Raw genomic sequence first — 27,186 nt, forward strand, 5'->3', positions numbered from 1 at the left:
TCTGATTTTTTTTTATGCTATGTATGTACATATGTATGTAGTTGGTGAATTTTGTTTTGTCTGCGATAACTGTATTCTACTACATACAGCAAACATACGTCCAAGCTTATGAAAATGTTGTTAGTTGTGTGATTTATTTCAACTGTGAAGACGCTCGGGTAGACAATTTTTTTGGTCAGTGATATGCGAATGTAAAAATCTGCGCAATTAAAATGCAGCGAAGAAACCAGGTAATAATTTAACTTTTTTATAATATTGCGATTCTTTTATTATATGTAGGTATGTATTCATATTTGTATAGATTCTATCACGTCAAAGAATTGAAGAAATTGTCAATGATGATGACGAGTCACTTGATGAAGCGTCTGATGAAGATCAAGATTTTCAATGTGATGAATCTGAAATAAATGAGTCTGATATATCTACAGATTTTTTTGATAGCATTGAAAGTCTTAGCAGAGAAACACAAGGAAATAATGAATGTTTTCCTGCAAAAGATGGTACGATTGTTTGGTATAAAGATCCTCAACAAATGCAATGCAGCAGAATGCGACAAGAATGCATTCTTTCAAATAAACCAGGCCCTTCACAACACGCACGTTCCTTGGTTGCTAGCATAAAAGGTGCTTTCGATTTATTGATTTCACTAGAACTGAAACAAATTATTGTTGAAATGACCAACCTCAAGGGCGTGCAGTTATATGAAAGTAAGTGGGAGATCATTGATATAATGGAACTGGAAGCATACTTTGGGCTGCAGATCATGGCTGGTGTTTCCAAGTCTAACGGGGAAAGCATGAGATGTTTATGGGATGAAACAAATGGAAGACCCATATTCCGCGCTGTTATGCATTTTGATAGCCATGAAGATAGGGAAACCAGACGGTTACGTGATAAGCTAGCTCCAATAAGAACTATTTGGGACAAATGGAGCAAAAATCTTAAACTGATGTATAATCCAAATGAAAATGTGAGCGTCGATGAGCAGCTGGTACCTTTTCGTGGAAGATGCTGTTTTAGACAGTACATACCTTCCAAACCTGCCAAATATGGCATAAAAATATGGGCTCTTTGCGATTTCAAGTCCAACTACGCATGGAATATGGATGTCTATCTAGGAAGGGCCAGAAATACTCAGCCAGAAAGGAACCAAGGTAAAAGCTATCAACATGAGAAAAATAGCAGTGAAACAAACAATACAAAAATATTTTCTTTATGTGAAAATGTAGTTATAAATCTCAGACGCAATTTGTGGAGAGGTTATACCGTCACGTGTGTAAACGTAAAATAACGGTAGTAGGAACAGTTAGAAAGAACAAGTAGTTTCTTCCCCTCCAAACTATTGCCGTCAGGAAAAAAACAGAGTATTATTCGGAATTCTTTTTCACACAAAATGTGACTGTTGTGACCTATATGCCAAAGAAATACAAATTCGTTGTTGTAATGAGTACTCAGAGACTAGGGATGATCAGAAAAAGAAACCAGAAATAATACATCACTATAATGCGACTAAAGCAGGTGTTGATGCGCTGGACCAATTAATAGCAACGTACACATGTAAACGCCAAACGAAACGATGGTCAGTTGCACTATTTTCCAATATGGTCGATGTTTCGGGATATAACGCATATATTATATGAACCGAACTTAATCCCGAATGGAACAGAACTAAAAACTTTAAGCGGCGATTATTTTTAATAGACTTGGCCACATCTTTGGTAACTCCGCACATTGCACGCCGAAAGCGAATGCCCTATGGTCCTTCTGCAAAAAGAGTTGTGGAAAGCATCCAGGAAGCAGTCGCAGCAGACACTCCCAGTTTATCCACGGTCGCGCAGCCTTAAGATTCTCCTTTATGCTTCTTGGGTAAGAGACAAAGGTGTTTTTATTGTCCACATACTAAAAACTCCAACAAGCATTCAGTTCGTTGCGATAAATGCTTGAAATTTATATGCAAACAACATAGTGTAAAGGCAGTTATATGTATAAATTGTCAGAATTAATGTATTTTTTACTGAGTCCTATTGAAAACAATTTTGAATTTGTTAATTTTATGTTTGAATAATAAAAAAAATGAGTTTGCCATTATAATTTTACCATACTGACGTGTTTTTGCTATTGGGTCATATTGACCCACAAATTGTTTATGAGGGGTACAATCTCAATTTGTGCAGAAGGGTTAAACATTTTATATGAAGGCAATAAAATTTTGTATTTTCTTAGGTAGCGAATAGTTCAAAAAAACATAAGTTGACTTTTCTTCACAAAAAAAGTGCTCAACTTCCCCAAAAAAAATGTATAAACTAGCGAAAAAATTTGTACGATATATCGTACAAAGTTACGCAAAGGGTTAATAAATGCTGATATGCTTTTAGAGACTTCCTACCTAAAATAGAAAAAATAATAAATATATAAATATGTATACATAATATAAATCTATACATAGTTATGAATGGAATTAATTACCGAACCAAAGTATTCACAATGTAAGATTAATAGTTGATTAAAGCTTCCTAGAGGAAGTACAGAAAAAGTACCATCAATTAAAACAAAAAACCCAATATGCAAAGTCTTTTTCTTGATAGCATATGTTGAAAAACTGCCATTGTTTATTTCCATTTAATTTGGAATAACCGAATTTATCATAAACTGCTGCGTCATGGAAAACTTCCTGTACTTCTGCCGGTGTTTTGGGAAAATTTTTAAAATTTTTATTCGCAATATACTGCAAGCTCCGCTGTATTTTATCAAAGACAATATTTTTGATTTCGTTTTGATTTCTGCAAAGACTTTATTAAGTACTTACTTAATACATAATAATTATCATCTGGGTGGTACTTACTCCATGCTGGTATTCACAAAAATATTGCGAATACTTCCAGCGCAATTGTTTTCCGTTGGCTTTTCATTAAGACGTGCGAATTTTGTTTTTACATTATTTAAAAATATTAGTTCTTTGTACAGAGCCTCTTGATTATCGTGATTGTGCGCTTTATAATTTTTTGCTTTAATGCACTCGCTGCCAAATAACATTATTCGTGATGGACAATCCTTTACATAACAAACATAAAAATGTTTTTCTAATTTAGGCCACTTTTTAATAATAAAAATAAATAAAATAATTGTTTCTCAAAAAAATATTAAGAAGCTTGATATTATTCCTCTTCCCTGCAATTATTTCGTATGTCACACTCATGTTCACTATTGAAATTCACAAACTTAACTAATCAATATAATGATAAGGTCTTGTAAACTTGCACACTTAACAACAAATTTGAAACAATACCATTCATTTCGTAAAGAGCAAGAAATAACGGAACTTTTCGAAAGCATATTCTACAATACAATAAATTTTTTTTAAAAAGCAAAAAAAAGAACATTATGAAATTCAATGAGAAACAACGTGAAGAGCAACAAATAACGGCAAAAATTATTAAGCATTCACTTAAAATGCAAAATTATGAAAATGAAATAAGTCCCACTTAAAACGAAATAAATAAAAATTTAGGGGTATGAAATAACTCCCACTTTACAAAACGAACTTATTCCCACTCAAAACGAAATAAGTCCCACTTAAAATAAAAACGCGTTGTTCACATGAGCTATGAGCGTTCCGCAGCATCCCACATCACATCACCACACATCACCGTACATCACATCATATCACATCACAACACCTCATCACGCAACAGCTCACAGCATACCCCAATCCACACGCATCAACACCGATCATTACTACAACACTGCAACACAACAACCATACGATCATCAACGAGACGACTCGTAATGTTAGCCAATATTCACCACCCAAACGATCAAAAGGGATTGACCCGACCGGGATTGGCTTCTTACCGTTTCATCCGCACAGCGAGAAAGTCGTCCGTGATATTGAGTTCTATTAATTTTTATCAACCGCAATAATCAACACAATTTCCTTTTTATTAAAACCGCCAAGTGACGGGAGTGAAGTGAATCGCCGAGTTCGTCAACCGTGTGCAACAGTGGGTTCCGCAGAAAGCCTGAATACACATTCCTATATGCATAGGATGTATGCTATTCATATACATATTGTGAAATTAAACCTAATAAAGTTTATAACGATTGTGACAATCAGCGTTTATATTTTCGATCTCATACGTATACTGTACCACGTAAGTATACCAGTGCCAAACGTTAACACGCGTAACGAAATAAGTCCCACCAATTGACGAAATAAGTCCTACTTTTAAAAACGAAATAACTCCCACTTTCGAAATAGCAATTTTTGGTGGGACTTATTTCGTTCTTGAAAGTGGGACTTATTTCGTGGGAGTTATTTCATAGACCCGTAAAAAGCATTCTCTGAGTCACATATGCGTGATTATTTTGTATCAAATGAACCATTTTTTCCTAAAAATGGTAAAAAATTTAATTTTTTTTTTAATTTTTAAATAAATTGATATTTCAAATAAATATTTCATGAAGATGTGTAAAATGATTTTCATTTCTTCAAAGAAAATTAATGACCTTCATGAAATATGCATATTCCCATTATTTCGTTATCATTTCCATATTTGTACCAATAGAATTTCTATGGCATATACATATGTATATTATTTCTTTGGCGCATTTGTATGTTTACGGAAGCAAATGCGAGCCACATACATATGTACATACATTCATAATAACAAGTGTCGTACGCATCTTTCGCATCTCATCAAGCTGTGCCGAAAAAAAATAAACGAATGGCCGCCGATTGTCACCGCTTCCCTTGCCGCTGGAACAGCTACGCTTACCAGCGTAAATATGTATGTCTGTATACGTATGACCGTGAATACATATCGTCGCAGATTTTTGCGAGTCACGGAAAAATATTTTAGACAAATTTTATACATCGACAACTTCTATGTTGCCACCTTCCTCACTTCTTTCTTAGAACAAACATCAGAAAGTTGTTCAATTTATGATTTTTAGCTGTTGCCATAAAATAAAAGGCAATAATTAAAAATAAATTCTATCGAGATTCGAACCTGTGTACTCATCGTGAATTTTCAAGCGCTTACCAACAGCATCACCATTGGCACTTACAATGCGTTGTCCTTGTACTGTGCCGAAAGAAACTAACAAACGATCGCCGATTGTTACCGCTTCCCTTGCTGCTCGAACAGCTTCGCCAACACACTAGCGTATATATGTATGCTTTTGTATGAGCTTGCATACATATCGACGCTGATTTTTGCGAGCCACGGAAAAATATTTTAGAATTGACAAATATTGTAAATCGAAAACCGCTAAAGTGGCAAACTTTTCTCCCTTCTTTCTTAGAACAAACACCAGAAAGATGTTCTTTATGATTTTTAGCTTTTGCCATCGTCGCGAAAAGACGCTTGTTGGCAAAGGCATGCTCGGGGAGATGTTACGGCGTCTGTTTTTATGAATGAAGCGAGGTCGCTTGTGGAATATGCGCCTGCGTTTATGAATGAAATCGTTTTTGTTGTGAAATTTACTACAGTTGGGCTTCGCCAATTCGGCTGCCATATTGACTTGTGATGCTTCTGTTATTTAGTCAATTGTTGTTTTTGTAGAACAATGCTTCAATTTTTTGTTGGTGACATATTCACATGTATACGCATATGTATGTTTGTATGCTTGTGCATTATTTGTTCGGAAGCGTATACAAATATATGTACATATAAGTATACAGTCGATCTCCCTTTAACGCGGAGTTTTTAACAATCCCCCGTTGTCTTTTTTTATGCGGTTTTACTTTTTTAACGCGGTTAGCGAATCATTTTGATTTTTTCCTTTTGTTTTATTTCTAGTGCGCTTTGCAAGTGCTGTTTAAATTGAAAGTCTAAACCTTATATAAGCATGTATGTTCGTATTAAAAATGCATACCAAGCAAATGAAAAAATGCATCCATTATTTCTATTATATGGAAAATATTAAAAAAAGACGGCTTTTATTTCAAAATACTATATGACAATCTTTTCTTTTGATAAATATTAAGCGATGTGAATTCATGAATGACAATAACAGCTGTTTTTTGATCTTTCTAACGGCAGTGAGAACACTGTTGGATTATGAAATGCTTAAATATAATCTAATCTTTGAAATTTTTGGTCTGAACATAGTATAAAAGAGAACCAAATATCAAACCGAAAACAAACAAAATTACCGCGAAATGGCACCTAAGCACAAAAGATTAAGCCTTAGGCAAAATATTGTCATTTTAAATTCTTTAAAAAGTGGGGAAAAACCTGCAAACATTGCCAAGAGGCATAAAATTAACGAATCATCAGTTCGTACAATAAAAAGAAAGGAAAACGCCATAAGGAAAACTTTTACAGAATGCGGTTCCAGTAGCTTTACATATTCGTTCAACACTAGAGATGTCGTAATGGTTAAAGTTGAACGCGCGCTTGTATGGTGGATTGAGGACCTCGTCCATAGAAGAATTCATGTGGATACTAGGTGCATAAAAGAAAAGGCCACTGTGTTTTATGAAAAATTTAAATGCGAAAAACCATCTAGTTCAAATATGCAAAATACGAAACAATTTTGTGCAAGTAATGGTTGGCTTAGGTGCTTCTTGAAAAGAAACTCGCTGCACAATGTCAAGATAACGAAAGTGCATCGGCAGATGAAGAGGCAGCAAAAATTTTCCCGAAAACTTTTTCAGACACAATTAAAGCACATGGCTATGTTGCAGACCAAATTTTCAATGCGGACGAAACCGGTCTATACTGGAAGAAAATGACAAGCCGCATTTACGTAGCTAAACAAACCAGATCGGTGCACGGGTTTAAAACAGCAAAGGAGCGTATCACGCTCTTACTGTGTAGCAATGCATCAGGAGACAAGGTTTTAAAACCTCTATTAGTGAACAAAAATTTAAAGCCGCGAGCTTTGAAAGGTAAGTTTTAATCATTAATAGTTGATTTGCAAAAATTTTATGTTTTCCGATTTTAGGAATGGATCTAAAGAAATTGCCAGTACATTGGATGGCAAACAAAAAGGCTTGGGTGACCGCATCCCGAAAAGTGTTTTGTGCCTGAAGTAAGAGAATACATGATCTCTAAAAACTTGGAATTTAAAGTGTTGTTATTAATTGACAATGCACCTGGACACCCAGTTATTGAGCACCCAAACGTCAAAGTGCTATTTCTTCCCCCAAACACAACATCTCTTTTGCAACCGCTGGACCAAGGCATCATTGCAGCTTTAAAAACTTATTACATAAAGCATTCGTTTAGGTTCATTTTGAATAAATTGGAAAGTAATTCCGCAATTAATGTGATTTCTGCTTGGAAAGATTTTAATGTAAAGAATTGTATCGATTGTATTAAAATTGCCGTAAAGGATATTACAAAAACCACCCTAAGTAAATGCTGGAAAAATCTTTGGCAAGATGTTGTGTTACAAGAAGAAAGTGATAATGAAGGACTTGTTACCTACGCGGAAATATTTGAATTAGCCAAAAGCATCGGCGGTGAAGGTTTTGACGACATGGATATTGACGATATTGATGAACTGTTTGATCTGTTTGCTCTAGACGATGCGGAAATTATTCATGCAATTGATAATAATAATAATAATAATGGCCTTGAAAATGCAGAAGATGGTTTCAGCTCTCCACCCGTTTCACTTTCGTCAAAATTACTTCGAGAAGGATTAGACAAAGTTGCTGACCTTGAAAATCATTTTATAGATCATGATCCTAATGATGAACGCTTATCAAAGTTTCGTCGAGATTTTAAAAACGCTATGGAGTGCTACCAGGATTTATATAAAGATATGCATAAAGAAAAATCCCAAAGATTATTAACAGATTATTTTAAGAACTAAAACACTGCTTTGTACGTAGTTTAATGTAATTTAAGTTACAATTGATCTCAATGTGACTTTTTCCACAAATCTTGTAAAACAGATTTAAAATATATCAATGCATAGCGGACTCAATATGATTTTTTATCCAAATTCTGTTAAACTAAAAGATATAGAATATACCAACGCATAGCGAATATGTGCATATGTAATAAATTTGTTTACTTCCCCAAATTTGAGTTTCAGTTGGAATGTTGGTTATTTTAACGCGGTTTTTTTTAATCATGAATTGAATTTCTGAACGCGCATATGCGTATACATACATTCATATGAGCATGTGCAGAGACATAATTTATTTAGTAAGAAATGTAATACAATAATATTTATTAGTATAGTATATTATGTAAAAATCAAATAAAATTATTAAATATGCAAGTCCAAATCGACTATAAATATTATTATGCATGCATTCATACAAAATTATACTCATATCATAATTATTTTTACATACCAATATGGAAATGCCGACGGCAAAACGCAAAAGCATGCAAATTAATAACTCTGTCGAGTTTGGGCAATAAAAAACTTAATAATATGAACGTAACCTGTAATCCTTGATGTACACTGCCGTTGCCAATACACTTTTCACCGCTTCACGCCGACTCTGCTGCTGCAACCCGTTCGTTGCCCACTTGATCGTAACGCGTAACGCTCGCTGTCTGTTACGCCTATGCACCTGTGTTGCCGTATACACTGCTTCTGCTGCGCTATTGCGGCGCAACCGTTTTGATGAATATTTCGCTTGACAACCTTGACTGTCTCCGATTAATGTGTTGCCGATTCTGCTGCGCTGCTGCGGCGCAACCGTTTTCACACACTGCTCGTTTCCACACACTGCTCGTTTGAAAATACGAGCCAACTGCAACCTATGCGTTGCCGATTCTGCTGCGCTGTTGCGGCGAAACCGTTTTCACACACTGCTCGTTTCCACACACTGCTCGTTTGAAAACACGAGCCATCTGCAACCTATGCGTTGCCGATTCTACTGCGCTGTTGCGGCGAAACCGTTTTCACACACTGCTCGTTTCCACACACTGCTCGTTTGAAAACACGAGCCAACTGCAACCTATGCGTTGCCGATTCTACTGCGCTGTTGCGGCGCAACCGTTTTCACACACTGCTCGTTTGAAAACACGAGCCAACTGCAACCTATGCGTTGCCGATTCTGCTGCGCTCTTGCGGCGCAACCGTTTTCACACTGCTCGTTCGAAACCACGAGCCAATTGCAACCTATGCGTTGCCGATTCTGCTGCGCTGTTGCAGCGCAAGCCTTTCCACACTGCTCGTTCGAAACCACGAGCCAACCGCAACCTGTTTGTTGCCGACTTGTTGCTGACGCTCAACCTCGCTGATTGTTACACTTGTGTACGTGTGTTGCCGTCGATCTTGTACTCTTCGCTGTTTCTTATGCGCTATTGCGGCGCAACCGTTTCGCTGTATGCTTGTTTCCCGACACAAACCAACTCCAACTTGATTGTTGTACACGTTCCGTAACGTCGCTGCTTGCTATGCTTCTAGAAAACTCTTGCACTCTTCGCTGATTCTGATGCGCTATTGCGGCGCAACAGTTTCGCTGTATGCTTGTTTGTCGACGCAAACCAACTCCAACTTGATTGTTGAACATGTACCGTAACGTGCTATGCTTCTAGAACTGTACTCTTGCACTAGAACTGTACTTCATCTGTATTTCTAACTGCTTCCAACGCTTACGTTTGACTCGTTGCTCTACCGAGTCTCAATCTGGTGCCAAATGCTGCTGCCTCCGAGTTTGTTCTGCAGTGCACACTATAGCCAATTAAGTTGAATTGAGCCGAGTTGAAACAATTTGTAGGAATATGCCCTCAATTTGTCGGTTGAGCCCCCAATTTGTAGGATGGCAGCGTTGAGCCTCCGGTGACAAGTATAGCGTACGGCCAACCGACCAATATATACTTAGAAAACGTAGCGGACTCGCTAAGTCCGGTTTGCTGGAACCAATGGCTGATGCACACAAATAAACTGGATGAATTTCGCTTCACAAATCTATTGTTCACTTTATTTAACTTCACTTTGTATAACTATCACTTTACAAATGTTCAATTGCTTTTCTTAAATACTTAACTGGCGCTTTACGATATAATTACTAAGAGGCTTTAATACGAGTACACTTTACTGGTCGCCGTCCGCTATTCAAGTGCAGTCCGATATTGGTTTTATTCCGTTCGAGTCCCTTTTTCGTTCAGTCAGTGTTGTCGTGTGTCAAAAACGTTCAGTCCGCACGTCGCATTTCTTATTCCTACATGTATTACTTTGTTTTTTTTTTTTTCGGAAAAACAATGAATCATTAAAAAACTTAACAAAATTTTAATCTTTTAGAAATTAGTGGTTTGTTATAGTGTCGGGGGAGGTCGAGCTATAAATTATTTTCTTTAGTAAACTACAAGGTTTCTACTTAAAGTATAAGCTTAAATATCTTCCCCTTCTTTAAAAAAAAGCGCGTTGAATTAGGTTGGTCACTTGCATAAAATGAGTACTGCTTCATTTATTTATTTTTAATTAAATACTGAAATCCTGCTAAATTATTCTAGACGAGTGGTATATAGATGGTATAAGGGGCCTCTATCGGAGCCAGTGTGAAAATTGGACAATGGGCGTGGCACCACCCACTTTTCAATGAAATCCCATATCTCGGAACCCGACAGACCGATTTCGACTAAATTTAGTATGTGATATTCCTTTAATATTTCTATGCCATAGTGTGAAAATGAGCGACATGGGACTACAATCACAACTACTATATACACTGTCTGACTTTTGATCGAAAATATCGGTCAATATGTGAGATATGCAATAGAAATTTAGACAAAATCTTTCCTGACAATATCATTTCTTTTTACTTTCTTTCTTTTACTTTCTTTTTATACCTAATATAAAGATTTTCGAACTTTTTGGTGACTTTATGCTGGATATATCCGTCAAATTTGGACTAACTCAATGAAAATTGCAGAACATGTTTTATTCATAACAGTGTATCTTTGCGCCTAAAATAGCTACAATTGGGCGAAAACTTGACTCTTACCCCATATAACTATTACCAAGTCTTTCGAACATCCACTTGACCTTGCTCCATATGATTGTACATAAGGTACCAGGGAACGTATTTTGAGTGTGTGGCATATTAGTAGTATGTGGGATGAGCAAAACTAGATAAAATCTGGTCGATACTACTCAGATATATTCAGTATAAAAAAATATATTACATACATTATTATCTTTTATCATGCATTTTTATTCATTTTCATTCATAAAACCACTTCAAATAATTTTGTCCGGTTTTTGAGACCAAATGAATACTATGAAACCTTTACTATGATATTGTTACTACATGTCTGTCACGGGTATTAGAGGGTAGGCTTTTCAAAGATTTTTGCTCACAGGTGCTCCTTACTACAGTGATCCTCTGTACCAAACTACAGCTTTATATCTTAATTTAGTGCTTAGCGCTTTATTGGCTTTCGGTTAATGGTGATTTGTGGGCGTGGTAGGGGTTTGATTACGCCTATCAACGAGCTTTTTTTTTAACAAGGAACCCACATACAAAGTTTCATCGATATATCTCAATTTTTACTTAAGTTACAGCTTGCTCGGACGGAAGGACAGCAGACAGTCAATCGGATTTGAAGTTATACATATATAGTATATACACTTATAACCATACACACATACTATATATCTATCTCGTTTAGTTTTAGGTGATACGTAAAACCGTTACTCTGCAGCAACTGGTTTCAAAAGTATAAAAAAGCAAGGTTGACTTACGAAAGCAAAAATCTCACCACCGGGAAATCTGACACCACGGCTGAAAGAATTCAAACTTTATAGAATTTCTGATTATCAGGAAATTATTTTTTTGTTGGCGAAATATATCATATAATAAATAAAATTTGCCTAGTATTTACTACCTCTATATATACAACACTACGTTTCTATCACTAGCCCCATTCACTCCTCGGAAATCTACCTCGAAAAGGTTTTCCACTGTTTTTAATTTGGGTTTGTGCGGTCACGGTGTTGTTGCCAATGAATGTAAATATTCAATATACGTTTATACAATATGTGTAATAAATTGTACATAAATTAACTAAATTTAGTTTTTGCATTCAATAAAATGAACCTTAACGTGTTTTTTTATACAAGTTCATCTGATTCAGATGAAAAATATCACCAAATGGCCATGCGATTCAAGATTCGTGATAAAAGTAATCCCATGGCTTTACGTGAAGCAGCGTAAGAAAATTTAAAAATTAATTATACCGTTTAACTTAGTATAGATCATATTATTTTAAATCATTTACAGATTCAGGAAGTGGTTTAGACTGACCAAAGACGCATTTACTTTCATCCTATCGGAAATAAAATGTAACGGGCATTTATCAACCGCAGTACCAACCATGCTTCAATCAGCCGGTGGGCCGGTGGAAAATTCTCAGTAATGATAAAATAAGTTGGTATAGTCCTGAAAAGGTGGCAAAGTTCGGCAATGTATGTGCAGCGTTGCATAACATCTGAATGCAGTTTAAAAATTCAACATATTGCAAGTACTTATTTTGTAAATGAAAACAATAATATAGAACTAGATACGGGAAATGAGACTCAATTAACTAAATTGGTCATAAAATTAGAGATCATATTATGCTGTATTTTATTATCTAAATGAATTAAATGTCCCAACAACATTTGAATTCATATTTTGTTTTAATAAATATATTTTCAATAAAAACAGGAACTTGGAATTAACATCTCGTATATATTGGTGTTTATTTCTGAACTTTTCTCATTAAAATATCAAGCTCATGAGTTTTAATCTGCATCTCTACAGCTTTTTTCTTCTTCTTTTAAGCAATTAGTTTCTCAAGATTTTTACTTCTATTGCAACCTCTATCCCCGTAGCATGGAGGAGTTGCTCTTCTGCTACAGTTAAAAGCTTTTCCTCATACTGACCACCACCAGTCCTTTGTTTCGAGGTTTTGTTGAAAGAAATTTTCTTTTTTATATTGTCCTTTTGGTCAGCAAATACCAATTTTTGTATTTTATTATTTTTTTTATCACTTTATTCATCATTTCGTCAAAATTTAGCATCTTTCATTTGTGAGCGGGCAGTGTTAGGTAGGTAGGTATTTGATGCAACTTTGCCTTGTCCACAATTAGGCAAAATATTATTTGCTAAGTTCTGATGCTGTACCATAAAATTACTCATCAAATTTTTTTGACGCATATTTATTTTGTTTACATTTGTCCCTAAATCATTATTTATAATTATAATACATGTTAAATAAACTCAATAAAAGAAAAAAATAACTTACATTTTACTTCTGATTATTTTTTTACTCTCGCAACAAAGTTGCTAAAGAGAGTATTATAGTTTTGTTCACATAACGGTTACTTGTAAGTCCTAAAACTAAAAGAGCCAGATATAGGGTTATATATACCAAAGTGATCAGGGTGATGAGTAGAGGTGAAATCCGGATGTCTGTCTGTCCGTCCGTCCGTGCAAGCTGTAACTTGAGTAAAAATTGAGATATCCTACTGCCACGCCCACAAAATGGCGGAAACCGAAAACCTATAAAGTGTCATAACTTAGCCATAAACAAAGATAATAAAGTGAAATTTGCCACAAAGGATTGCATTAGGAGGAGCATATTTGGAAGTAATTTTTTTTGGAAAAGTGAGCGTGGCCCCGCCCCCTACTAAGTTGTTGTACATATCTCGGAAACTACTATAGCTATGTCAACCAAACTCTACAGAGTCGTTTCCTTCAGGCATTTCCATATACAGTTCAAAAATACAATACAAAGGTTATGTTGAAAATCACTAAAAGTGCGTTAACCGACTAGCAAAAAACGTCAGAAACACTAAATTTTACGGAAGAAATGGCAGAAGAAAGCTGCACCCAGGCTGTTTTTAAAAATTGAAAATGGGCGTGGCGTCGCCCACTTATGGACCAAAAACCATATCTCAGGAACTACTCCACCGATTTAAATGAAATTCGGTATATAATATTTTCTTAGCACCCTGATGACATGTACGAAATATGGGTGAAATCGGTTCACAACCACGCCTTCTTCCAATATAACGCTATTTTGAATTCCATCTGATGTCTTCTCTGTATAATAAATATATACATTAGGAACCAATGATGATAGCGGAATTAAACTTTACACAAATACGGCATTTCAGCTGAGGTATTCCTTGTGGAAAAATTGTCGTGATCGGACTATAACTTTTCAAGGTCCCTAATATCGAACACGAAGAACTCAGTGCCTAACCTAACCTAATTTTTCACCAAAAATATCGGTAAATCTCTCAGAATTTAATTCTAATTAATTTTACAGCAAAATAAAAAAATATGTTAATGACGGATAATGAAATCTCGATTATCATGCGAGAGTATAAAATGTTCGGTGACACCCGAACTTGGCCCTTCCTTACTTATTAATTGTTATATTCAAACTTTTTTTTTACTTTGTACTAAAACGTTTCTCAAATAGCTAACGAGTGAGATTTCGATTCTTTCGTACAAAGGAGAACATGCTATCAAATGAGGAAATTTCAAATTTTTAAAGTGCGTATTCGATAGCGAGTACAACGATGCGAAAACAAAAAAAAAATACATGTGCCACGATTCGCGCGCAGGTCGGTTGTCTTGTGATAAATGCACGACATGCCACCAGTGTCTTTAACGTGCGTATGCTCTGAGGACCTAACATCGCATCGGACCACTATTTCGAAAAGATGCGGCGCCTAATGGAAGGTCTCCAGAGTATACTCCAAAAGTGATGACCTTGTGGCTTATGCTCAGAGCATACTGAAGTTTTGGAGGAATCTCTACTCCAGCATGCTGAACGGCAGTGAAAGTATACCATCTGCAAACGCTGAAATCGATTCCCCAAAAGATGACGATGGAATAGATATTCCATTGAACGACTATGATGAGGCCCTCAAAAAAACCAAGCTGAGCTATTCAAATACGACTCTACAATATGTGCCAACTACCGTGGGATAAGTCTCCTAAAAATCGCATACAAGGTTCTATCGAGCGTACTGTGTCAATGATTAAAACCCACTGTCAACAAACTGATTGAACCTTATCAGTGTGGCTTTAGACCTGGAAAATCAACAATCGCCAGGTTCGGGAAGGACCTCTCCGAGCCATTCGATACCAAACGAGATTTCAGACAAGGCGAATACCTTTCGTGCGACTTCTTCAATTTGCTCAAGGAGAAAATAATTCGAGCTGTAGAGCTTAATCGAGAAGGTACAATCTTTTATAAGAGTGTACAGCTGCTGGCATATGCCGATGATACTGATATCATCGGTCTCAACACCCGCGCCTTTAGTTCTGCTTTCTCCAAACTTATCCAGCAGATGGGTCTGGCAGTGAACGAGGGCAAGACAAAATGTCTCCTGTCAACAAACAAACAGTTGTCGCACTCGCGACTTGGCTCCCACCTCACTGTTGACAGTCATAACTTCGTCGAAGATAATTTCGTCTAATTTCGAACCAGTATTAACAGCAACAACAACGTCAGCCTTTAAATTCCACTAGATAATTCACGGCGTCGTTTTCATTGCACAGTACAACAGCTAACCTGGGGGGTGAGAAATTCCAAGTCCGGGTGATGGTACTAGGTCAGTATAGTAAAACCCTCAAAGGGTTTGGCGTTCGTATGTGTCAGTTTTTTTTATGACCTTTTAAATTTTTTCCTTACATTGATGTTTTTTTAACATAACTCGCAAACCACTTCACACTGGTCGATTTCGTAGGCCAAAAATAAAAAAAATTAAAGTTTTAAATTTACCACAGTTTGTATCAAAGCTATTTCTTAAAATACCAATAAAACTAACGGTAATACATTTTTGCTCTATCCCATTCGTAGGGGCTTCGAAAATCGCGAGAAGTGAGCCAATAGAAACTCGCGGACTGTGCAGTGAAAATAGCTTTAAAATTATCTCTTATAATAAATTAAATTTACAATATAAAATCGTGCTAATCCATAAATCGAAATGTGTATTGAGAATAAAAGTATACGTTATATAACAAAGTAGTTTTTATATAATAATATATTGTTTTATTATTTTAAAACAATTGTTTTATAAGAGCCCTTTTTAGTGCTATGTTTTTCTTTATACATCGATTGCACATATACAAAAGTTATGTGCATATTTTATTGTTTTTTATGTTTTTTTCATCATACATGTATGTATATAAATATTGAGCTTTGGTTTTAATTTGATCATTTTCTCACTTTTATCAAATATTCATATCATATATTTGGTGTTTAGAAAATGTGTGAAGAAATATCACTTATCACCGAAGCAAATTTAATAAAGCTTCAGTATCTACTTATTAGAAGTTTCGATAACAAAAACTTGATATTAACTTTTTACCCTGCTATGATAACCTTTTAAAGGAAAAACAGTTTTCCCGAGCATATAAAGAATTCAGAATCTGATGTTATAGTTGAGATAAAAAAAAAATTATTGCACCACATTGCCTCACAAATGTAATTAATGAACGGAATGAGACCTCTAATTACCTATTATCAATAGGAATATGTGGCTTTGATGGCAATTCTATAAGCAGAAATTTGAAAATAATAATTTGTCACGACATATGTCCCTGTACAATTGATAATAAAATCGCAAAATGATGAAGATCACAAACAAATTCATAAAAACTGCAGACCTTCGTCCACCCGCTATTGCCATCCTATTCGAACTCAATTTCAAAAGGAATCAAACCCTAAATACACTAGATTTGTGCTAGATTAATTTCAAAATAGTCCTGATATTATCTTCCTTCGTCAGTCATAACATCGATCCCGATGTTATTCAATATGTACCAGTGGAGAACTCTCATAAGAATCTGCTGAGTCAAGCAATAAGGACGTGAAGATGTATCGATTCCATCATACCCGAAAGAACAAATTAGGACTTACTAAGCCGATTGCTTTTGAGCTTAGATCCTTTCATTACCAGTCAAGGAAACTATGTATCATGCAAAAGTAAATCATTTTATTAGAATAAATTTTCGATTTAGCTGAATAATATTCAAAAAATTCCTTTTTTCGTTCATCAACTTTTTTAATTTAATATAATTAATTAAAATTTGTTGCCATCGGGGGGTGGCGGAGTGGGAAACGAGAGAGGGAGATTTTAAAAAGCTTTGGCAAAAGTTTCACTTTTATATAGGCAGTGGAAGTATTTTTGGCCGCTAATTCCATACAAGACCGACCACTGTGCACTTGTCCGATTTTGATGAAACAAATTTAGAAAAAATTAAGAATTAGGCACAATTTCTATTTGTTTTTATTCAAAAAAGTGTCATTTATCGCCTTTTTTATTTTTTTTTTTTCTGGCCATAAATTAATAAAAAAATAAAGAAAACATTTTTATAATTTTTTATTTTTATTTTATTTATTTATTTTAATAAATATTGCTTAAAAAAAAATTATAAGAAAAGACGATAAATGACACTTTTTTGAATAAAAACAAATAGAAATTGTAATTCTTAATTTTTCTAAATTTTTTTCATCAAAATCGGACAAGTGGTTCTCGAAAAAACATCAAGATAAGGAAAAAATTTAAAAGGTTATAAAAAAAACTGACACATACGAACGCCAAACCCTTTGAGGGTTTTACTACACTGACTTAGTACCATCACCCTGACTTGGAATTTCTCACCCCACAGACAATAATCCCAAAAATGTTCCACAGTGTTGTCAAGACGATCGATCGATTTGTATGAATGCAAGTCTCCCGGAATTCGACTTTGAATCTTCCAGTTTCAAGTCAACAACATCGGTATTTTTGACAGCAAATAATTAGGCCAATGTCCGAACATTCGTGATGAGTTAATTTTTCGTGAATTGATACCGGAATTAACCCATTTCCAATTTTTAGCGAATACGATGTAAAATGTTTTCGGCAATGTCATTTTTGTTCGTATCCCTAAATTGACGTGGATTTGAAGGCTGATATGTCGAAATGATCTTCGCGAAAAGTGTGCGAACTTCAGTGGCATGCGAAGTAGCTATCGAATCGTCTATCGTTTGATTCCATTGATTATCATGTTCCAGCAATTGTAATTGCTGGCTGATTCTCCAAAACTTGCGCATACCGCTCCATTCGCAGTACGCAATGACTCAAGTGAAGTTGAACCGCGTACACTAATCAATAGCAATTAATAGCAACCGCCATGTTGCTTCCTTTGATGACGTACTTAAAAACGTATTTTATCGATTTCTCCAAACTGCAATACTCAATATTGATATGCGTTTTGAATGTTAATTAGACTATTATGGTGAATATAGTACGACCCATGTGTTATCAACTTCGATATTCACTCTTCTAAATTTAATGCTGAAATTACTGCCCTTGTCGTCTGGTGAGCAACGGCGATAGAGTGAATATCCATCATTTCCAGTTTGTGTTTCCGAAAAAAAGCACTTGGATAGTGTATCATGCATTTATTGTCAGACATACAAACCGAAGTGGGATCATGGTGTCCGCAAGGTCCATGAACCATATTGGATTTCATAACTTCGTATAATACTGGATCTTTCTCTGCATCAGGAATTTCCGCATAAATGATTTCATCAATTTGATCTGGTGTAACCACCATCTACCATTCAAAGAAGAACGTGTGCGTGCGGCAAACCTCTCTTTTGCCACTCAACAGGGTACATCTAACGGGTGATTTTTTTGAGGTTAGGATTTTCATGCATTAGTATTTGACAGATCACGTGGGATTTCAGACATGGTGTCAAAGAGAAAGATGCTCAGTATGCTTTGACATTTCATCATGAATAGACTTACTAACGAACAACGCTTGCAAATCATTGAATTTTATTACCAAAATCAGTGTTCGGTTCGAAATGTGTTTCGCGCGCGTGTTTTGTTCAGCGATGAGGCTCATTTCTGGTTGAATGGCTACGTAAATAAGCAAAATTGCCGCATTTGGGGTGAAGAGCAACCAGAAGCCGTTCAAGAACTGCCCATGCATCCCGAAAAATGCACTGTTTGGTGTGGTTTGTACGCTGGTGGAATCATTGGACCGTATTTTTTCAAAGATGCTGTTGGACGCAACGTTACGGTGAATGGCGATCGCTATCGTTCGATGCTAACAAACTTTTTGTTGCCAAAAATGGAAGAACTGAACTTGGTTGACATGTGGTTTCAACAAGATGGCGCTACATGCCACACAGCTCGCGATTCTATGGCCATTTTGAGGGAAAACTTCGGACAACAATTCATCTCAAAAATGGACCCGTAAGTTGGCCACCAAGATCATGCGATTTAACGCCTTTAGACTATTTTTTGTGGGGCTACGTCAAGTCTAAAGTCTACAGAAATAAGCCAGCAACTATTCCAGCTTTGGAAGACAACATTTCCGAAGAAATTCGGGCTATTCCGGCCGAAATGCTCGAAAAAGTTGCCCAAAATTGGACTTTCCGAATGGACCACCTAAGACGCAGCCGCGGTCAACATTTAAATGAAATTATCTTCAAAAAGTAAATGTCATGAACCAATCTAACGTTTCAAATAAAGAACCGATGAGATTTTGCAAATTTTATGCGTTTTTTTAAAAAAAAAAGTTATCAAGCTCTTAAAAAATCACCCTTTAGCATCTATACGTTGCTTCAAGATAAAGTCCATCAAACATCGTAACTGTTGTTTGAAAAGTCGTGCTGTGACATCGTGACGATCGCTTGCTGATTAACTGCGATCCATAATACCGCACGTATGTAACGGGTGATTTTTTTGAGGTTAGGATTTTCATGCATTAGTATTTGACAGATCACGTGGGATTTCAGACATGGTGTCAAAGAGAAAGATGCTCAGTATGCTTTGACATTTCATCATGAAAAGACTTACTAACGAGCAACGCTTGCAAATCATTGAATTTTATTACCAAAATCAGTGTTCGGTTCGAAATGTGTTTCGCGCGCGTGTTTTGTTCAGCGATGAGGCTCATTTCTGGTTGAATGGCTACGTAAATAAGCAAAATTGCCGCATTTGGGGTGAAGAGCAACCAGAAGCCGTTCAAGAACTGCCCATGCATCCCGAAAAATGCACTGTTTGGTGTGGTTTGTACGCTGGTGGAATCATTGGACCGTATTTTTTCAAAGATGCTGTTGGACGCAACGTTACGGTGAATGGCGATCGCTATCGTTCGATGCTAACAAACTTTTTGTTGCCAAAAATGGAAGAACTGAACTTGGTTGACATGTGGTTTCAACAAGATGGCGCTACATGCCACACAGCTCGCGATTCTATGGCCATTTTGAGGGAAAACTTCGGACAACAATTCATCTCAAGAAATGGACCCGTAAGTTGGCCACCAAGATCATGCGATTTAACGCCTTTAGACTATTTTTTGTGGGGCTACGTCAAGTCTAAAGTCTACAGAAATAAGCCAGCAACTATTCCAGCTTTGGAAGACAACATTTCCGAAGAAATTCGGGCTATTCCGGCCGAAATGCTCGAAAAAGTTGCCCAAAATTGGACTTTCCGAATGGACCACCTAAGACGCAGCCGCGGTCAACATTTAAATGAAATTATCTTCAAAAAGTAAATGTCATGAACCAATCTAACGTTTCAAATAAAGAACCGATGAGATTTTGCAAATTTTATGCGTTTTTTTTTTTTAAAAAAGTTATCAAGCTCTTAAAAAATCACCCTATATGTCATCGCATCCTGGGTCAAGTGCCTTGAGCTGCTAATGTATGTTGATGCCAAAAAGAACGCCGACCGATGTTAGTGCGACCTCTTCGTGGCATCGTAACAAATTTCAATCTGTAATTGATCAATTTGTGTGAAACACGCATAAAGTTTTCACTGAATCATTTTCAAAAATTTTTGAAACAAACGACAAATTTGAACGATTCAAATAGTTGAAAAACAAGACAAAAAAATTGAAAACGAAACTTTGTATGGAAAAAGTAACTTTTGAGAATTGTCTAATTTTCCGACTTTTCCTAACAGTTTTTTTATTTCCCGATCCACGGCGAACAACCTGTGAAAATTTCATCAAGATTGGTTCTGCCGTTCTCTTAGCGTTACTAATAAACAAACATTCATTCGTTTGTATGGAAAAAAGGAATGGGCTATTTTTAGAGGTTTTCCAGCAGTTATTCGAATTTTTCTTGCCGTAAAAACCACCTTTAAACCTCAACGAACATTTAGAAAAAAGAATTGGCCAAATTGGTCCAGGCGTTGTTGAGCTATGCGCTTACCAACAGATTTTGCGATTCATTTTTATGTATGTATGTTATATGTATATTCATGAAAATTTATTAATTTGTTGCCATCTTAAATAAATTTTTTGCCAAAATCTCTGAATTTAAGGCAAAATTTAGTATAAATTAATAAGGAGGCTTAGCATATTGACTACGCCATTCTTGCAAATGTAAATGTCAGAAAGTATCAATTTGTTTAATGATGTCTGCCCATCGAGTACCAGGTTTCTGCGTATCAAAACATAGTGCAATACAACAAATATTCCCGTTGCATTACATAACTTTATACTTGGTTCGTACGCGTTGCAATTGTCGACTGCGAAGTGGCATTCTTGAAATAAAATATTATTTAAAAATAAACGGAATTGAACTTCATATTATTGACTCAAACGAAAACAAAGATTTATTTAAACATTTGAATACTATAACTTCCAACATTTATGTAATTTGAATAAAAATACAAGTATGTATAAATGCTTGTTACTACCTTGTACCAATTGTGATTTCAGCACTATGTGCTGATGTTACTTTTAAATCGATTGATTGGACGCCTTTTTGTTCAAACCCTTTACTATTTTTTCGATTGTATTGATGATTTCATTTTTCTTAAAACTTTACCGCATTTTTTTAAAGAATGTTTAAACACTGATTCACAATTTAAGGCCACTCTTCCAGGTCCTCCAGTACTTCCCAGGAATTAGTTTTCGTTAAACCGCCTTGGTTTTCAGTTATATTTTTTCGTAATCTAAAACATCAAAACTAAAATTCAACTAATAAAAATAGTCTAGCTATTTATAAATAATAGTATTCGACTATAATTTTGTGTTAGTTTAAGAATATTTCAAATATTTTCGAAGATATTTTTTAATTACTGAGAGAGCAATCTCGTTAAAAGAACAAGCTCGTTTCTACGGAAAAATTCAATTTGCTCAAATGGGAACAATAACAAAGTTGATGAAATAAAATTTATAAGTAAATATTTCCATTATTTCGTCAAACCGTCAAGCAATTGCAGAAAGTTGGTTGTGTTTAGGTGAGCTGCTATTTTAATTAAAAATTTAGTTTAATTTTGTGTTTAAACTTTGAATAAAGAAATAAAAGAATATTCCCGAAAAGGCATATGAGAAGACTAATTAAAAATGAAGAAATTTAAGCACTTTAATGCGTTACTACTTATTTGGTAAGTTTTTCGTGTTCTTACCATTGATGGAAATTTATAATTACATACAGTTTCAAAATTTTTGTAGAATGTGTAAAAGTAGAAGACTTCATCGAATCGGATTATGCTCACCAAATTCATACATATACATATGTATGTACGATATGTATACATGCACTTTCATAAATAAAGCAAAATTAATATGCAAATTTTTCTATTCTACTATTGACCTTGGCATAGAAGAATTATTCGTTCACTTTGGCATCGAAGAATTCATCGTTACATCAACTTTGGCATTTAAGAATTCTTCGTTTACTTTGGCATCGAAGAATTTTTCGTCCCTATGGTAAGCGAAAGAGGTGATCTGTTACTTTTTGTAGGACATCGCCGTGTTAATTTTCATCGGTCGGAGTAAGCGATACAATCATGCTGCATCGTTTACCTTGCTCGCTTACCAATGTCTACCATATCCCGCTGAGTGGCGACGTGAAAAAGACCAATGTTACAGCGAAAGCGGCACCTCCACAACGCGAAGATAAAAAAAAGGTGCGTGGAGTCCCTACGCGCGGATGAAGTTATACTTCTTAGTGATATTCAGAAATGCATATCATTTTGTATGAAAGAAAACTAGAAAACTTAAATTCACATTTTATAAATTTATTATGCGCATAAAATGAAGAATAAAGCAAAGCCTAAATGAATGAATTTTGACTCAGAAAGTAGTTCCGTCTCTTCGTTGCGGAAGAGAATATGCAGCGTAATCATCTCTCTTTTGTTCTTCGCCAATTTGGCTGCCGGATTGACTTGTGAAGATCAATTTTTTGTTGGTGACATATTCATATGTGTACGCATATGTATGTTTGTATGCTTATGATTTATTTGTTCGGCAATGTATGCAAATATATGTACATATAAGTATATATGAATGTATGAACATGCAAGTCAATGCGCGCACATGCGTATACATACACTCATATGAGCATGTGCAGATACACAAGATAGGATAGAAGATGTATGCCTTTTAACATCGTATACTATACAAATAAATATTTTTCTTACTAATAGAAATTAAAATAAAGAAAAATATTTATTTTTATAGTATACGATGTTAAAAGCAAAAAATTAAAAATTTATTCTGTCGGGATTCGAACCTGGGACCTGTGTTAGCATCTTAACCTTCCAAGCGCTTACCACCAACACCACCATTGACAATTAGGTTGCGCTGACTTAAGTACAGGGTAGGCCATTTAAAGTTGACCCATTTGTTTCTAAAAAAAAAGAACAAAAGAAAACAATGTTTTTTGTTCATTTCAAAAATAATTTATTTTGGTCCAAGGGGATTTGTTTCAGCTAATATTTAAAAATTAGATCGCGTAAATGGGCACCTTTAGCTTTGACAGCTAAATGCACTCTTTTTTCGACATTTTCCATGACTTTGGCTAATGTTTTGGATGATATGGCGGCTGTTTCACGTCGAATGTTGGCTTTCAGTTGAGCTAAGGTCTTTGGCTTATTAGCGTATACCTTGGATTTCAAATAACCCCACAAATAAAAGTCTGGTGGCGTCAAATCTGGTGATCTCGGTGGCCAGTCAACATCACCATTTTTCGATATCAATCGCCCGATGGCCCATTTGCCAAAATTAAGGCGTCGCGGATAATCAGCTGGGTTTAGTTTTTGTGCCATTTGAATTTTATATGGAAACATCTTCAAATCTTTATGAATTATGCGTCGGAGAGTGGTGCGAGAGATGTCTAATTCCTGAGAGCGGCAATAACTCGATGTCGATGGAGTCTCCTCAATACTGGCTCGTACAGCTTCGATATTTTCATCAGAACGTCTTGTGCGTTGTCTGGATGCATGACTGGCATTACTGAGATTACCGGTGTTCACAAATTTTGCGTATAAAGACTTAATTGTGTTCTTAACTGGAGCACTTTTCACTTTATTTTTTTTGCGAAACGCACGTTGAGTTAACACAATTGTAAAGTTATTTTGAATATAAAGCTGAACAATTTCAGCGCGTTCTTTTGGAGTGTACTGTTCCATGGTATAAATTGTCTTCGAATGACGCTTCTAACGCGGTATGACATTAGCCGATTTGTCAGCGCTGTTAAAAGTTACAGCGTTGCCAGATGGGTCAACTTTAAATGGCCTACCCTGTATGATTTGGTTATGAATGCAAGAAACATACGATGGTTCTAATAATTTTGTTTAAGTATAGAAATATACATACTTTGTAGAATATTTGCTTTCGCAATAAATTTATCACAGCAATACATATGCATAATATGTATATACATATACATAACATTGCTGTGATGCCCTGAGAAGTATAGTCTTAATAAATTTATTATTAATTTTTTGCTTACTAATAGAAATTAAATTTATCACAGCAATATTATGTATATGTTTATGTATATTGTTGTGATAAATTTATTTTCTATTAGTAAGAAAAAAATATTTATTAGTATTGATTTCCATAAGCACAGCAATGATTCTGTGAATTTATTCATTAAAATCGCCACTCAGAAGTCATTTTATCCCTTGTAAGCGAGCGATTTTCTTAAATCTCACGCTCCCAGTTAAAACCATATACCTCGTCCTCGTGAGTCAGTTTCAAAAACCACAGAAATGATTCTGTGTGATTCTGAAGGGCCAACGCAGAGTATTTCAACCAAAACATACGTAAAATAGTTGAGAATTCGCAGAAATGAAAGACAAACGAAAGAAAAAGAAGTTTAACTTCAATAATGCACAAGCATACAAACACACATATGCGCACACATGTGAATATGTCACCAACCAAAAATTGAAACATTGTTCTACAAAAACAACAACCGCATAAGCATGGAACATTGTGTTGTGTTGTTGTGTCGGCCGAGCTGTGCCGAAAGAAACGAACAAACGATCGCCGATTGTCACCGCTTCGCTTGCTGCTCGCACATCTTTGCAGACAAGGTTGCGTTACATTCATATGGATGGAGCGAGGTTGCGCAACTTTGCGTTACTTTTATATGGAAGGTTGCGCAACCAGAATCTATCGCAACCTTTTCCGGCGTCGTATAAGAAGTATAACTTCAAAAAGCAATAGGTACTTAAATTTTGAAAACCCCATAACGTGAGCCATACTCTCGTACTTCGTACCAAAAATATGAGAAAAATTATTCGAAAAGTCTCAAGGTTTTATATAAAACCAAACGTGGATATATCTAGAATTACAGTCTATAAAATATTAATTTTTACTCAATCCTGCTTACGTTTCAAAGATATGTAATTTCAATGGATGTGAATAAGAGGATTAAACATCTAGAGCAAAACAACCACTGCCTACAAAATATTAAAAAAAATTATACAAAATATCGTGTACATTAAACTTATTAGAGAACGGGGCCACACCCAATTTTTTTGTAATTTAAGGAGCAACTGCGACACCCTGTGCGAAATTACATTTCTATATCTTAACTTACTGTTGAGTTATGGTACTTTATAAGGTTTCGTTAAATGGGCATGGCGGCAGTGGACAGATAATGCCCATCTACGAACTTGACCTAACATTTTTGCCAAGAAACAATTCTACCAAGCTTGATTACAAAATTTCAGGTTTTACTGAATTTATCGCTTGCACAGATATAAAGACGAAAGGACGGACTGAAGGACGGACTGAAAAACTGTCACACGGATATCAACTCATCTCATCACCCTGATCATTTATGTATACAGTTTCCTATATCTTACTCGATAACTTTTAGGTGAATTTTTTAAATTATTGATAGTTTCATGCTCTGTGAGTCCCATAATATCTAAACTCAATCTTATACCTAGGGCAGCAAAACCACTGTTGATTAGTTTTGTTTTCCAAGGCAGCGCTACAATATTTAAACAAATATTTCAGAGCGAACAACTAAAAATCATAGCTGTCATTTAAAATTACCGACTGAATTCTTCACGAAATTTTTCATGGAAGGCAGTGCTAAAATCTTCGAACAAATAGTCCAGATCGAACAACTATGGAATATAGATGCGATACAAAGTAACCGATCAAATTGATTCAATAAATTTTAATTTTTTAAAATATTTTAGATTTCAAAAAAATATTTTAAGCTTTTAATCCTTATTACATTATGTAAAATCCAGTGTAATTTTCTATGAAATGTTCATATTCACAGACTTTGAAAATGTGCTAAAATAACTTATTCTCACCAAGTTTGTTGAAGTTGATATAGCTTTCCCGGTAATATGTACATTTAAGGGAACGAGCCACACCCACTTTTAAAAGCAACTCTCCTGCACTAAATTACCGGTTTGTATCTTATTGAAATGCTTAGTTATGACACTTTATAGGTTGTCGTTTATTAGTGTTTTGTGGGAGTGGCAATACCAACCTCCCTCCTAGGCCAAGGAACCAAATTTCATCGCAACATCTCAATTTACACTCGGAATTCAACTTGTCATCCTGATCATGTACATATATATATATGTATATATAGATATATGTAAAACAATATTTATTTCGCTTAGTTTTAGGTGATACAAATAACCGTTAGGTGCACAAATCTCTGGAAAAATTTTGCAAGAGTATGAGAATAAGGTTAAGGATATATGGGTACATACCTCCTAAACTAACATAAAATTGGGTGCAATATGAATAAGTTTCTTTTTGTCTTTGATTGTGGAGTTATTTTAGATTTTTTTCACGTTGTAGAGAAAACTGGATTTTTTAAACTAAATTTCAATTACACTATGGAAACTAATAAAACGGCTTCTTCTCATCAAGCTTCATTCGTAGAAACCAATCGGATACAATCAAATTTGGCATCTTATTAACTATAACATATATGATCATATTAAGTTATTATAGGACATAGACTCGATTTTTTT

General features: G+C 35.3%; 1 protein-coding gene and 1 pseudogene across 2 annotated transcripts in view; one reads left to right on the forward strand and one right to left on the reverse strand.

The window, feature by feature from the left end:
* LOC125776668 (uncharacterized) overlaps nucleotides 1–27,186 on the forward strand; it is a 220,275-nt gene that overhangs the window by 66,704 nt on the left and 126,385 nt on the right. The window lies entirely within an intron of this gene.
* LOC125776935 (small nucleolar RNA U3) lies at nucleotides 24,829–24,958 on the reverse strand (annotated as a pseudogene).

The sequence above is a fragment of the Bactrocera dorsalis genome, chromosome 2 (genome assembly GCF_023373825.1).
Source record: "Bactrocera dorsalis isolate Fly_Bdor chromosome 2, ASM2337382v1, whole genome shotgun sequence".
In the NCBI taxonomy this organism is placed as follows: domain Eukaryota; kingdom Metazoa; phylum Arthropoda; class Insecta; order Diptera; family Tephritidae; genus Bactrocera; species Bactrocera dorsalis.